The sequence below is a fragment of the Haliotis rubra genome, unplaced genomic scaffold (genome assembly GCF_003918875.1).
Source record: "Haliotis rubra isolate DU_JTF1 unplaced genomic scaffold, ASM391887v1 Scf342, whole genome shotgun sequence".
Lineage (NCBI taxonomy): Eukaryota > Metazoa > Mollusca > Gastropoda > Lepetellida > Haliotidae > Haliotis > Haliotis rubra.
The window spans coordinates 1-12669 of NW_025767016.1; positions in this window are offsets into that span (position 1 = coordinate 1).

The window sequence follows — 12669 nt, forward strand, 5'->3', positions numbered from 1 at the left end:
TGGTATACGATGAATTAACTTTTATGATACAGGCTAGAAATTTTATCAGTAAAGTGGCCAAAGTTTCCCTTTGTCTTTCTCAAACTGTGGGAAGAGGATGGTTTTGATGGCGCAGAGAGTTGAAGAGATCTGTTCGTCTTCAGTCATGACACACATGGCACTGTGTGACAGACTACCAAGGCTGTAGACTGGATGCACTTTGTGCCCATCAAACTACCCTAAGAAGTTCACTATGACAAACCTCTTTGTGCCCTGTTCCTTTGTCCCCACTGAAGATGATAATGATTAAGCATACATTGATCGTAAAACCAGTATTTTGACATGCATTCGAAAACTTCGCGAACACTCGGAAATCTTCGGATATTTCCTGCTTTTTAATTGTTCCTTTCCTTGCTTCATTTGTGTCAAACATTATTTACATATTTATTTGTCTCAAATTCTCTGCAACACCCATAGGCACTGGTCAGTGATTCATAAAGTCTTTCAGCAGTTTGTCTCCACCACAGTTGATTATTTACCAGCTGCTCTGATGTTTCGCGGGCTACAGCATTAAACACTAAACAGACCGGGCTTGACGCAGTATTCATTAAGGTGACATCCCACATCTATTTCAACATAGGCTGTCAACATATAGAGGATGATGTAAGGCATGATGTACAGGTATGCACTGATAGCAAAATCTTTTACCTGCATCTGAATCATTTTGCTCCAAATGCATTTTTCCAAAAATAAAGTTTGATAAAGACTCCAGCAGACACAACAGCTGTTGCCTAGTCATGTTTGTATATATATACAGTATCCTGCTTTTCTGGTTGCAGGAACTACGAGCACATTGTGAAGACACACCAGAACACTCCAGTCCAAGGCCAGAACCAGGTGTCGGATGAGGCCCAAGTTCCAAGTGGTCAGTATAACTTTCACATTTCAGTAGAGCCTCATGCTTACTGTAGAAACTGTTGTATGTGTGTCAGGTACTATACTACTATTGTACTCAAGTCCAGCCATAACACACTTATGTCATGAATTGTTACTGATGCTTCCAGTAGTCAGGGCCTGGCCAGGTGTCAGAGGAGAATTTGACTGATGTGACTAGTTTGCTCAGTTATGGCTCTGACAGACTATGGGGTACTCAGGGTCAATCTCTTCATTCAGACCCACAGCCATGATCCTGGCTTGTCTATGTAAAGGCATTTTACCTTGTGGATTTCCTAGCCACTGTTGTTGCAGCATATGCAGATACTGCTTGAAAAACCTCAATGGTCAACTGGTTTCCCAGTAAGAACTGATAGCCAGGACCAAATACTTGTTGAAGCGATGAAATTAATGAGGATGAACTGTGGTGCAGCCGTGGTGAATGGAGCAGGGCTTGTGCTTTAAACCACACATTTGCCTGAAAATGATTCGCTTCTGTACAGGCAAATTTGTAGATGTGTAAACTTCTTCACCACACTCCCCAAGATTCCTGTGCTTCCCTTTATTAACCATTATTTTGTTTTCTCAGTTCCAGCAGATCATGGACACACTGTTCCAGTCGTTCAATGCCTCCATCTCAGTGGCCAACTTTGCAGAGTTGCCAGCATGTGTGTTCAGTTGGCTGGAGGAGTACTGCAAGCCACAGGTGAGTCAGGCACTAGGTCCCACACTGGAAGATTACAATACAGATATAAACCTACTGTCATTTTACTGCAGAGCTGTCTTGCCTGGATCTTTGGTAGAACCTTAGTTTTGAACCTCAGGCAGCTGCATTTAGTTTCCAATTTCATTGACTTGACATATATATATTTAACATGGCCATAAGGACAGAAGTTGATTCCTTTATCAAGCCAATGATCTACAACTGGTTTTCACATTGGTATAGGTACTCGGCATCATTATTAAGGGGTCACACAGATAATAGGATATATATGTTATAAAAGTGTTGCATTTTACTTTAATAACATTGTCAACATACTCAGTCATATTAGCCCATGCTGGTGTATGTTGATGTTTTGACATCCTAAGTAGTATACACAATATAGCCGGAACGGACCGTGATAGGTGCAATTCAAGTCTATAAGCTCCAAACCAGCCAATCTCGCCCCAGAGTCACAATTTTTTTAGTGTTTTGCACAAAACTGCATTTGAGTTTTTGGACCACTTTTTGTTTGCATTGCTTTTTCTTTGTGCTTCCCAGTAGTCTTTCCAACCCCAAGACAGGTATATCGGAAACAAGTGCACTCCAAATTAGAGATACACTCAGGTACATAGGTATAGAACACAACAAAATGCCTCGAACCCAGCTATCAGCGCGGCAAGCCTGGCGTCGAGATCCAATCCGTCGCTTTGTCCCTTCGAAGCTTAAGAGGAAGTACCACATATCGCAAGTCCGATGTACACGTAATCCAAGGTGGCATAGACCCCTGAGCCATGACAACGCATATAACTTCTGACATGGTCGAAGTCTTCGAAAGCCCGCTGGAGAAGTGACCCCATCCACATTGTTCGCAATGGACCGAGAGAAACAAATCCTGGAGCAATCGGGACACACCTTCTACTTGAGGGCTACCAGATCCCGCCAGTTTCTGAACTGTATTTGGTGTGTTTCACCATCTGGCCGAAGACGCAAAATAGTGGATTTCGCCAACCTCTACCCACCCAACCAATTTCGACCAAGAGCAGCAAACTCCGAATCCTTCTCGACGCACCACTACTGCCCTGTCTCGAACCCAAGGACAGATACAACCGGATGCACTGACTGCCTGGTCAGCCATATCGAACTCCCCGCCTTCTTCGGACCCGACAAATAAACGCGGCAAGTGTGGCGCCATTGACCACCGCGCCGACAGCAAGAAATGCGCTCTCTGAAAAAGAAAGTTTATAGACTACACACCCCTTAGAACTTACTCCCACTCGAGGTTCCAGAAGGAATAGCGATCCCCTACTGTCTCTCGAACATAGAGAACCTGTAATACGACGCCTGCGCTTTCTGGAGCATACGGTACACACTCCTTTTTCGACAAATTGGTGGACCATTCTCCATGCAAGAAGAAAGATTCTTGTCTCTTCCGACAGCATCGGGGAAAAGCAGAGCTACCACAGGGATGGGGACGGCATACTGCCCCTTGCCCAACTACGGGCGGGCGCAAGGATATGGAAGTGGCAGTCCCTCCTCCGCAGCTTAACACCGAAATGCTGCAGACGCCCGAAGGAATCTACACATGCAAAAGTTTGCCGAAGGAATACAAAGGGAAGAACCGACTGTTGCTGCTTTCTCGATTCGCCAACTGGAGAAACGATTCCAGTCTACGGCTACAATATAATGCAGAAACTATTCTGGAGACGCAGGCGAATAGAACGCTTCTATGGTTGGTGAGTGGACCGCTTCTGTGCAGGCTCGCAAAATCTGCCACTCGCCCATATCGAAAAGAAAGACGCACCGAGAAGTCAAATTGCTGCTTCAGAGACCGAAAGGGAATAGCTTTTTCTATCCAGAAACAACAACAAAAAAGACAACACACACGCGACACATCCTGTAAAACGAGGACCAAACCCCTTTGCAGTCTTTGTGGCAAAAGTGGACATCTCCAAATCGTCCGGACTCCAAGAGAAATCTAGAAACAAAACTACAAGGCAAGGCATCCGCATGGAATCAAGGGGTAGGCAACTCCACACATCGAATGGCAATTGAGACAGAAAAATGCCAAAAGCTGGGCAGAGAAGGATTTTCACTCAACCTTCCAAGAAATGCCGAACATAGCTACCAATCGCAAAAATTTCTACTACACAAACCCGAGGGGAAGGACACTGCTGGAGTCCCAGAAGGCAGAAAAATTGGCGCATAAAGAGACCGAAAAGGCACTACAGAAGGAAATACAAATCCGGGAAGAACCACGCGAAAACAAAGCGAGCTGGCAGAAGCCACAGCATATATCCAAAACAATCCCAACTGCTCGTGGAAAATGCTCTGCCCTGTTGGTGATTGAGGGCTTGGCGCCGGCTATTGCCTTCTACTTTGTTTGTATCTTTTGACAGCAGGCAATACGGGCTGTGCTGGAGTGCGACGCCGAGCTTATCTCGGGCCAGCAGGCAATAGGGTCGAGGGTTTAGCAGCAGGCTCTTGCCATAGCTCGCACAGCCTTGTGGGACCCAATACCAAAGCACTTTTTGAACTGGCTTGCTGGAAGCACACAGCTAAGGGAGCTATATTTCTTTGGATCTGGTCCAAGACAAATCTCTTCTTTGGTGGCATGGTCTGTTTTCCTGGGTATATATATTCCACACATCCCATATGTCTATATGGGAATCCCAATCCTCTCCCATTTTTCCCTGTTGGCTTATTGAGGGCTGCATGCCGCCATTGCCCCTACTTTGTTTGTATTATGCGGAGAGCATTTTCCACGAAAGCAGTTGGGATTGTTTTGGAGTGAGCAGTGAGTACGGTATTTACGCCGCTTTAGCAATATTCCAGCAATATCAATGACGGGGACACTCTGAAATGAGCTTCTCACACATTGTACCCATGTGGGGAATCTAACCCGGTCTTCGGCGCGGACGAGCTTAACGCTTTTAACCACTCAGGCTACCCCAATCAGCCTCTGTTTTAGGGATATATGCTGTGGCTTCTGGATGCAATAAAAGAAAAAAACAATGCAAACAAAAAGTGGTCCAAAACTCAAATGCAGTTTTGTGCAAAACACTAATTTTTTGTGTGACTCTGGGAGCCTAATTGGCTAGTTTGGAGCTTATAGACTTGGTGCACCTATACGGGTCCCTGCCGCCCGCTATTGTGTATACTACTTCCCAAAACCAAACTGGACCCTTCAAACCTTGATGCTGAGTATATCCCACTGGCTCACCATAGCCCTGACATGAACAGGAATCACACCCCTGTAGCCACACACTGCAGTCAACCACCCTGGGCTTCATCTGCTTTGCCTTGCCTTTCACTCCACCAACACCTGTCTGTCATCAACCCTAATTCAGATCTGTCACTGTGGCTTGTTGTTTTGTTGTCTCTCTGTACATGTAATTCTCAGCTATATCACCATGTCCTATGCAAATTTTGGATCAGTTGCTGGTTAATGGTGCTGACATATGGAGCAAAATATAACATTGAAGCACAAGAGAGTTAACCATTCATAGCACATAAATCAAAATGCAGATAAACTAGCTCCCATTGTGCATCAGGTTCATCTACAGTGACGAAAGTGATGAATCTCTTTAGCAGATGCTGCTGGTTGGAATTCTATCTTTCCCTGAGTAGTAAAAGCATTATGCTTTAGTATGCTTTGGGGTAAAGTTCCAAACCCGTGACTGTTGATAATGGCATCCGACTGCAGCTCATGATGTAATATGTGTTTAAAGGTATGTAAGGGAATGTAATTCACTAGTGTGAACTGATGTGGCATGCTGTTGTGTGCTGATAAAATAAAGGTAAACACAAAACAAATTAATGTTATGCTTATATGCAGTTGTATCCCTGTCAATATAAATTGTCAGAGGTTTCGGTCAATGTAGTACATTTTACATCAGGGGACCACAATGGCAATCACTGGCTGCCTTGTAGGAGGATCAAATAGGGAAGACAACTCTTAGCTGTGCCTGAGTAGTCTCCCTCACCCTCATTAGGCATAGAGCAGCATACCATTATAAAAAGCTTCATTATTTGGCTTACATACATGAATTTTTTTGCTGAAAACATTTTTTTCTAATTTTGCCAAAAATATGTCAAATACAATCTAAACATAAAGCTTTGGCAACTTCTATCGGGCTTACACCTAATTTTGCTGAAAACATTTTTTCTAATTCTTGCCAAAAATAACACTCGGCATTTAATGCCGGTGTGCTTGTTAATTTGGCTTTATTTGACGCTAGTAAATTATTAAAGATTCCTGTCTACTTGTAAAATGACTCTAATTCAATGGTGTGTGGAGTTAGTAGAAGGAGGATATATCATTTGTAAACCGTTTAACTCATCAGAGGAATGCTATGCTAAATTTGAAAAACTTGGCACTCACAAATGAGTTTGATACATGCTGGCATTCCTCAGCCATTTCGACAGATACAAGTATGAATTTGATAAATTATAAAAGGAATTCGCGAGAGAATGCATTTCATGCAGTATGAGACAAACAGGAATTCAACAAATCCATGATCATCGTGAAAGAGGTTGACTGTATTTCTTTCAGTGTTGCACTCTAATATTTTGCACTATATACACAAGGTGTGTGCAGATGTTTGTGTGGCTGCTTGTTGGAGTCCGGGTTTAACATTGACACACTCTCATACACATCTGACATCTGGTAATACCAAACACTAGGCAATAATATAATCATACAATATGTTTTTTCAGTCCCTGCGAGAAGTTGTCCTTGGTATCTTGGTGGCAGCTCAACTCCCAGCTGAAACCACTGATATAAGGTCAAGGTGACTGAGACAAGGTCAAGGGGACTTCAGGATACATCCAGCCAATCATCTCAGTTGACATATATCTTAGCAGTCAGTGTATAATCATCTTGGAAATGTTGGTGATATCAACTGTACATAAAAATTGTATTTCAGATATGTTGTACTGAATTTGGCAAACTGCTTACATACATTATGTAATAACAGTTTGTCTGCTTTTTATGGATATACATAAATTCATGTTTGTGTCAAAATATTGTTTCACCCTAGGTGAAGCAAAACAAGGAATAAAATTGATGTATGGAGATTTCCCTTTACTTTGTTTAGTTATTTTAATCATGAATAGTGAATGTTGACATGCTGTCATTACCAGGTATGGGTGCCATTTTGGCAATAATTTCTCAGTACTGATGCATTTATATCAGAATGGTAATAAACTGACTCTATATTGATCCTTTGACTCTCATTGATGTGCAGCTGTTTCAATTGTCTTCAGTCTGTACTAATGTGTTTCAAAATGATAAACTATCTAAACTTTTATCAGTGTTTATTAACTTTGTATTTTCGAGAAATAATGTCAAGTATTTGCAAAACTCCAAAGTTTTAGTTCCAACCAATGAAACCTTTAACAGGCAAATGTATTAGATATAAAGCAAAACATCTATTTTGATACTCTTTGTACTGATCCTTGCTGTAGACTGATTCAGACGCCCATGTTAGGAAGGCTTTGTGTTAGTGCTGCATCATGGCATCTGTGACATACCAGACAAAATGAATATTCATCACTTTGCATACAACGCTACTGAAGTAGCAGGTATCTAAGGTGTTGTAACTTTGATACAACCTACAGTTGGTTGTAATTTTCCAAAAACTATTATGTTCTTCTTTCTCAAGAGCAGCTGCATTTGGTAAAGATACATTCTTCCCTTGGAAGACATCAATTGTTCGCATGCATTTCCGTAACTTTTGATGTTGTGAGGTGTTTGTATCCTACTTCAATGGTTTGTTTCCTATCAATATGTCTGAAGGCTGAGATAACAACTGTATCTTGGCTCAGTAATCACTAACATTGTCACTGAACTGAAAGTCTGCTAGTGACTTGAAACAAGCTAGGTGAACTCATGTAGTAGTCCTCGGGTGGATTTTGGTGCAATTTTGAAAGAGTTTTATACAGTTATTCATACTCATGTAACGAAGTATTTTTAGACTTTATGAAAATGCAATCCATATTATTGTCAATATTTTCGAAAACCTATATCTGATAGTTTATAAATTAGACATTGAATGGATATTATGTGGCTGTTCTTGTCTATTACATTTTGACTGTGGTACTGAGCATGGTTTTTACTACTTATTTAACCTAAGAGGCAACTGAGGTTTTGTGTTATTTTATTTGTTTAATGCTTTTAGTAGTGAAGCAATATGATTTATTTGTTTAGAATGGTCATTGTTTGTTTTGTTGTACGCATGTGTTGCCAAGTTAACAACTGTCCCATAAACTTTGCAGATAAGAATTTTTAACTGTATGCATTAATCAATTATTTTTGTTTTCTTCCCACAGCCTCCAATAAAGACTCCTCCCCCGTTGATGAATGTTGTGGGTGAAAACATGACCAAACTGGATCAGAATACACCTAAGGATTTAGGGTTTCACTGATAAAAAACAACTCCCTGCAGTTAAATGTACCCCTGTCAATAATTGTGAGAAATATATATGGTCATTTTGGACATTACCTAACAAACATGTGTTGCCTAAATTGAAGTTTTTGATAAAACTAGGGCCCCGAGATATTTTTGGTAAATGCACACAGGTCAGTTTGATGGAACATGACAGCTGAAATGTTCCTCCATTGAGTGTTCTCTGACACAGTGTTGCAGGGGCTTGCTTTGGAAATTTTATGCACACTTTCTGACGCTTTTAGGTAATGTAATTTTACATAGCTACAAGTTTCAAAACAGTTTCATCATGATTTTTGACTAATCCATTTAAATCGTGAACACTGTGCTTACATTTCAATTCTCGCTGAAGATATTTAAATTTGATTTTGTCTGGGGTTCTTCATATTGTTTTCAGTGTATTAATTTTAAATTCTATCAGGGTATGATTATTAGACACAGTCCTGGTAGTCAGTACGCATACACCAAATCATGGTGGACTCTCCCTGAATTCCTTGAGTTTGAGATATAATTTAAAGTAATTTTAGGGGTGTCAATTTTTGACTAATTACTACTGAAATTAAATGTTACTCGATTGACTTTTCATAACAAAAGTCTAATTTGCATTTCCTAAACCGTGATTTAGAAATATACATTTGGAAACAAACTGTGAACAGCAGGTACAATTATGTTAGAATATTTTCTGGTGCTTCTGTAATGATTATTACTGTTGAAATACTAAACAGAAATATAGTAGTTCTTGTTTGAAGTAGTTCTCATGTTTTTAGAGCCAAATTAAATACTTCCATGGGAACAAGTCTCTGTTCTGCTTGTCCTGGGATACAACGAAAGGGTCACAATTAAAACAGTTGTTGAAGGTGAACATTTATGAGGGAGGCAGCAGAGACTGGTATCTCTACATTCTGCATTGGGTCATGGAAGTGGTAGAAATATTACTAGTTTAATTAAACTCTTTAGATTATTTGTTAGAGTTTTGTGTTTAAAGCGGTGTTTGTTTTCTCCCACTGGTTAAGATGTCACAGCCCAGACGGAGATATTGTCTGATCATAATCACATTATTTTGCTCTGTTCTCTTTGTTGCAGCATAGTTTGTACACTTTTAGATCACAGTGTCAGCACTGCCATGTCTAGTACTGTTCAATTGTTCTCTCAAGCTGTGTTTTCCTTGGTTTTATTCAGATGAAATATATAAAACTGGCCAAACTCAAGAGGACTGATTTAATTGTTTTGTTATTTATAATCCTCAAGACTGATTTACAAACCTTACAAGTTTACATTAACAAATGGTACATAGTATTTTATTTCCTACCTCTGACAGACCCTAAGAAGAATATTTGAAAACAAATGTGCCAGTGACAAAATGCCAAATCCTTTTGGGAGACTCTCCTTTCCAGAAATCTGTAGGAGACATATCAATTTCACATTAGAGACTTTTAACTGAGCAGCCCGAACTCAAGATTGCAGTAAGCTCAGCAGAAAGTGCGCTTACTGTAGTAGGATTAGATTTAGTGTAAAATTGTGAAAATATACACAATAAGTGAAATATACTTGGAGGCATGTAGAAGTATGCAGTCCTGATCCAATATTACCCTAGTATGCAAAGTGAGTTAAATTCTTATGTTCTTATGATAGAAAGTCGGTTTATACTAACAGACAAAGACCCTGTTCCCCAAGCAAGGCAGGTTAAGTTACAGCCAACCTCAAAGAGGTCATATAACAGTTATAAAACTGTGAGGGTATGATGTGGTAAGAGCCTGAAAAATAAGGTTCTGGTCTCAGAAAATGACATTGAGTGTAGTCTGTAGGAAAGGCATGTCCGCATGATGGGAGATAAAGTATTGTCTCTGTCTGTCTGTCTGTCTCTATGAAGGACTCTTAAAACTCCAAGACTGCTTTCATCTGTGCCACTGGACTAAAGGTTGACTCTGCCTGCCTTCGCATCATGCTTTTAATAAGGGCACCTACAAATTAAATAGTTTAATAATCCTAAGCTAACGCTTCTTCTTCAAGCTTCCAAATACATGTTCATCCTGAATATTTCGTGATGCGCTTTGTGAAATATTATGTATGTCCAGATAAATATACCCGATTATGTGTATATTTTGACTTGTTAACCTTTTCAGTTTCATTTCTTTAGAATATGCAAACGCTTCTGTTTGTTAGAAGCATACATGGGGGCGGTGGGGTAGCCTGGATGGTTAAAGTTGCTATCGTCACGCGAAGACCCGGTCTGATTCCCCACATGGGTACAATGTGTGAAACTCATTCTGGTGTCTCCTGTCGCAGATATTGCTGGAATATTGCTAAAAGCAGCGCAGAAAACCAACTCGCCACTCACAAGAAGCATACATGAAGACCGTGATGATCTGCCGATGACCGTGGTATCTTGTACCAAGCTGGACTGTCTGCCTTATGATTACACTCCAGTCCAGTCTGAACGAACACAGAACTATTACCAACCAATGCCAGATTCATTTTATTCTTCAATATTGTAAAAGGTTATAAATATTAACAATGTATAAAAATATATCTCAGAAGCCAGGTATCCGCTTTGGTTCTTTCTAATTCATAAAATAAAGCAACAATAAACAAGACCGCTACGCTAAGACCATGTTGCACAAGAAAAACGCCATATTGTAAGGACTATATGCAGCAATAGAAATCTAGATATTGTACAAACATTACACTTCAAATTACCAGCTATCTGTACTTGTGGCTGCAGCTGTACTCTCGATTAGTACTGCCTATTAAACGATCCGCGATTATTTTCATACATTTCCCATCCTCCAAGTAACACGGCTTTGTATATAATAATGTATTAAGTATTGTTTGTGTGTTTGTGAGTGGGATTTCCCAAGGATAGCATGGTAAAGGGTAATGGTAGATATATTACACTTGAAAACTTTGGCTCAAACATTCAAGTTGAAAGAGTTTGTGTGCACACGAACGTGTGGGCTGATAACGATATGAAACGTCCAATCAGAGCATAGCATGAACAACATCCATACAAAATAGTGACGTCAAACACCAGACAGAGAATAGTAGTGTCAAGAAATCCACGAGAAACAAAATAAACATGTCAATAGTCTACCAGAGCATAGTTATATCAACAGATGAAAATGTAGCGATGTCGACTTTCGAACAAACTTATTTATATCACCATTCGATCAGTTCATAAGATCCTCAACAAATGATAATGTCATGATATTGATTTTTAACATACAGTTGATATCTCCTATAACGACTAACAGATCATGCTATTCCTTAACTAACTGGGCGGTCTGACACAGACAAAACACTGGAAGTGTCATAAATAAGTGTACTATATACATTATGGAAAATCAGATTAATCGTCTTTAGTGGCAACGCGTGACTGTTCTGTTGAGTGCACGTCGTATCGATGGGCGGGTTGTTCAGTGCTGTACGCTGATCAATATGTTTAGGTAAGTAGCTGTCGAGAATACACCACGTGCATGGGGAGTGCTACCGGTGGACACGATCAACATTTGCAAGAACGTCTGGTGTCGTCACTGATTTCAGCGATCTAAGCACATAATGTCCGCGAATATTTTGCTTTTATGCCAACTGAATTGTTTCCTCCATGAATCAAGACATATTGAGAGGGGTATGCAGTTAGTATTTCCCTTTCCACGTCGCATGCTGCCAACCTTGGGCTGGGCCCCACAATCACATAGTTCCAGACACGTGGACTTCCTCCTGGCGACATCTGGGACGTATGCACAGACTCACAGACGCGTAGTGACTTTTACAATCAGCGGATAAGTAGGCTCACATCCTTTTTGTGAATTGTTCCGATTATTGCTGACACTGCGGTCGCTTTGTCACCGGAATGTTGTAGCTGTGGATCGGAGCTTGGTTGGAGAATAGCAACTGTCTGTGACGTAATAATGTACCTTTGCATTCATATGGGTGATCATTGGGATTGTGTATCTTCGACTTCGGTCGACTCGGGAGCAACGTCTGTGACGTCATCATCGTTTGGGGAGTCAGTTTACATTTCCGGAGGTGAAATCGTTCATATACACTCGTCACTTTTGCCTTTGCCTAATATTGGCAAAATGCCTTGTATCATCCAGTCATTGCGTGGTCGAACTGTTGGTCGAACAAACAGGCTTAATAGTACAATGTCATTGGGCAGTGGAAATATCTGTGCTAATCTTTTTGCTCCTCGAATTGGAAAACCGTGATACAGCAATAAACATCGAAAATCAATAGTAATCAAAACAATGTCCGCATAGTCAAGTATACTGAGAGATGAACTTGTATATTATCTGAATGTAGTCATTGAATATCGTAAATGTTACCACTAATCGTACGCATGGAGCCAACGAGACAGAAAGGAAGCGACGAGTATACCGCTTCGTGAAACATTGAAATACTAATGCATGCTAATGAGCTATATCAAATTGAAAAAGGAATTCTTCATTTTGACATTTTGATATTGACCTCTGTAATACTTACCATTACAGGTACGGTGTTAATGGCGTTGGTTGCACTACAGGTCTGTCTATTCGAAACTGAAATAGGTAAATAATTAAGTAAATATCTGGCGCATGGCGGTAGTCACCGAATAACATACAGGGGCTA